The sequence below is a fragment of the Lagenorhynchus albirostris genome, chromosome X (assembly GCF_949774975.1).
Source record: "Lagenorhynchus albirostris chromosome X, mLagAlb1.1, whole genome shotgun sequence".
Lineage (NCBI taxonomy): Eukaryota > Metazoa > Chordata > Mammalia > Artiodactyla > Delphinidae > Lagenorhynchus > Lagenorhynchus albirostris.
In genome coordinates this window covers 100,002,579-100,006,453 of record NC_083116.1, presented here as the reverse complement: position 1 = coordinate 100,006,453, position 3,875 = coordinate 100,002,579, and the positions used below count along the sequence as shown (strand labels likewise).

At 38.7% G+C, this 3,875-nt stretch overlaps 1 pseudogene; it reads right to left on the bottom strand.

Moving 5' to 3' along the window:
* Window positions 1-667: 667 nt before the first annotated feature.
* On the bottom strand, window positions 668-2,495 carry LOC132513304 (T-complex protein 1 subunit zeta-like; annotated as a pseudogene).
* Window positions 2,496-3,875: the final 1,380 nt, after the last annotated feature.

The window sequence follows — 3,875 nt, the reverse complement described above, 5'->3', positions numbered from 1 at the left end:
AGACTACATTAAACTCAAAAGCTTCTGCACAGCAAAAGGAACAATCAACAAAATGAAAAAGCAACCTACAGAATATATTTGCAAATCATATACCTAATAAGCAATAAATGTTTTAAATGTCAAGCCCTCATTTATGGAAGTCTTATATTTTCCATTGGGAGAAATGATATAAAATCCCATGGTCTAACAACATAAGGTGAAAAGTATGAAAGCAGGTCAAAGAAATCAAGTTACTCTTCTGACAAACTCAAGAGAGAACTAAAGGTGTTCTTAATCCACTGTAAAATATGGTTGTAAGTTTGACAACCACAAGAAATTCAAATTGCTCAATATTGATATCTCTATGAATTATACTGACTTTAGAGGAGGAAGATGTTAAGTTTCTCAAGTATCTAGTTGAAAAATTTTTGAAAGTGTGAAAGCCTTAGTCATAAACATGTCTTATTTCACTAGAAGCATGGCAGAAATCCCAGCTATAAATTAGCAAAAGGATGTCATAAAGATGAGAGAGCATTTAGTGGGAAGGAGTGCCTGTGTGTTTATGCTGAAACTAAAGGAGGGTTTTTTTTTGGTGGTAGTGGTGTTTTTCAAGGAATATTTAATAACAAGGTAGGTAGCTTATCTAACATGTATTTTTATATCACTGAAGCTAAAGCAAAACATCCTGTTTATTGGCAAGTATGGCCTGTATGTGTACACTACAGTGCAATTTTTAAAATACTGTAATTATAATTTCAGAACCTCAGAATCTGAATAGGTGCCAGTGTTCTCTCCTTTTTTTTATATGGGAAAAAAAAATCCTTTGAAAATCATTTGAAGCTTGGACAAAAATTCCATAACTATATTCTTAGGATCGCTCTGTAGAGTCTGTGATTCAGATGATTCAAGGGAAGCTTCAATTCAACTTTTCAGAGAAGACATTCAAGCTCTCATGATCTCATCAACCAGTAGAAGGTTGGTGGCAATCACAGTGTAGGAATGAAGAAGCTGTTTCTTTATACAATAGTTATCCCTTATGCCTACTTCTGCTGCTACCATTGGCTCACCTGTATTCAAGTCTACACCCACAAGTTGACCTGATTCTGAGTGTTCTGCTTGAACTTTAACTAGTGTTTCCTGAAGGTCAAAAACAGAGTTCTGAGCAAGAACCTTGGGAATCATGAGCAATGCATCAGCAAATGCTTGAACTCCAAGTTGGGCCCTGCCCTTTACACTGGGCTTGTATTTAATCAGGGCTTCTGCCATTGCCACTTCCACTGCACCAGCACCTGGAACTACACAGCCATCATCAATAGCATTTTTAACAGCTCTCAAACCATCTCTTATTGCATCTTTGATTTGAGTAAGTGTGTGCTTATTTGGTCCTTTGATCAATAATGTGACCAAGCGAGGATTGTTATATTTCTCAATAAAGGTGAACTTCTCTTCTCCCAATGTATATTCATAGACAAGTCCTGCATGTCCCAAACAATGAGGATTTAGGTTATCAAGAGAATTTAGGGCTACTCCACCACAAATAAGAGTCAGCCTTTCCATATTTCTCGTTTTAGCTCTGTGCAGAGCTACTATGCCTTCTTTTGAAAGAGCATCTAAGGAAAAGGGATCAATTCCCTTTTGATTAATAACAACAAATCCTTTATCTGAATCACCACAGACTTTCGTTTGCATGTCTATCATTTTTTTAAATCTGTCTTCAATGAATTTTCTTTCAGCTTTCACTAGTTTCTCTCTCTCCTCTGCCCTCTTGTAAAAAAAAGCCAGAATTCACTTCTGTTTTTCCATATTCTAATGACACATTGCATGTGAGGATGTACGCATCTTCTACTCTCTTTTTCATATCAGGATGCCATGCCCCATGGTCCAAAATAAGACCTCTGATTAAGCTTCCATCAGTTTCAGATTTGTTTTATCTCCATGATCTCAACCATGAAGAGGTCAATAGGTTCATCTTGTTTCTTAATGGCTAAAATGGAGTCCACTACAGCCTCTGTTAAGACATCAGCAAGTTCAGCATGAACTTTAGTACGTAGAGATGTTCTGGCCACATCTATAAGTGTTTCCCTGTCCATCTCTTTGCTTAGTTTGACTTGTTCCAAAAACTAAAGTGCCTTTTCCTCTGCAGCTTCAAATCCTTCTGTAATTATTCTGGGTTGAAGACCTTCAGAAATGTAGAGATCCCCCTGCTTCAGGAGCTCTCCAATGATTAGGACATTGGAAGTAATACCATCACCAGTTATGTCATCCTGGGCTGTTGCTACTTTGGCTATTAAGGAGGCTGTTGCATGTTGAATTTGCATTTCATGAAGCAGCACATTTCCATCTTTAGTGAGCTTGATGTCTCCAGCACCAGAAACAAGCATCTTCATGGTGCCCTTAGGCCCCAAGTTGGTCCTCAGCACGTATTGCATCCCCCAGGCCACACTGATATTGACAGCCAACGCCGTGTGGGCTCAGGCCACCTCAGCCTTGAGGTTCAGGGTCTTCCTGGCCGCCATAGCTGACCCAGCAGAAGAAAGTGAGGGAACCCGGTGTCTGGAAAGCCCAGAGCCAGTTCAGCATGGCTGGGAGGCGCTATCCAGGTCTTCTGGAGAGGGAGTTTTCTTTTTTATTGTTTGAATATTTAAATAGTGTTAACAGCTTGTGAAATTTCTTTTTACTTAGGTCACTGATAATAATAAGAAAATCTTCCAAATACAGACAAATGAGAACTATTTCTTCTTTTTTTATTATATATTTGTTTATTTTGGCTGCACTGGGTCTTAGTTGCGGCATGTGAGATCTTAGTCGCGGCATGCGAGATCTTTAGTTGAGGCATGCATGTGGGATCTAGTTCCCTGACTAGGGATCGAACCTGGACCCCCTGCACTGGGAGCACAGAGTCTTACCCACTGGAGCACCAGGGAAGTCCCTGAGAACTATTTCTTAGACATTTTCGTTTCACCTCTATTATGTAAAAATTGAAGCCATAGGAGGATTCAAGCTGAATCATTTACTACCTCAACTCAGTGGACAGTCGCCACTCCTTCACTACAGTTTGGGCTTTAAAGATCTAGTATAAGATAAAATGAAATACATCTCAACAACTCTGTAGGGAAAATAGGTCAGTCTTATTGTTCAGTTCTTTTGGTTTGAGATCCCTTACAGAACTCATATCCCCTTTAAATACAGCTGCCACCAGTCGATATGATTTTTTTTAATTCATTTTTTCCTGGTCCTGAGTTACTGAACTTTGGCCACAAATTGCATTGTATTTAGGGCCTCTCCATCTCACCTCTAAACTTGGAGCATGTGTCTAGAAGAGAACAGAAACAAAACAAGCAAAAATCAAAATAAAATAAAAACCCAAACTAAAGAATCACCCTTCATCTTTCTTTACATTCTTGGCTTGTGTGAGTCCTTCCTTACTTTTATGGCTCATGACCTGTCCCATCTCCAAACATTTGATATCTGTTGCCACTTTTTAATCATATTTACCTCATACATCTCATCAATAGGTTGACTAGTTTGTTTTCAAATCTCAGTAATCACTGTCCTTCATTGCATGGTGACTTGAGAACTAGTTCATATATTTTGGCCAGTTTTTTTTTAAGTTTGTTTTATGTGAAAACGTAAATCTAATCCTTTAATATATCTTGACTGGAGGCATAAGTATGGTGCCGTTTTTTAAAATATGATCTTTTATGCCTCTAATCTCACTGAAAGTCAGGCTGGTCAGTTCTTTTTAATGTTCTCTGGGGAATCATCCCTCCTTTCTGAAGCCCTCAATTAAGTCTGAGTTCAAACCACCTACAGGAAAATGGCTCTTCCACCATTTACATCTCCCTTTGCAAACCTGCCTTAAACAATATGGCCCCGATCAACAATCCTAGTGACCT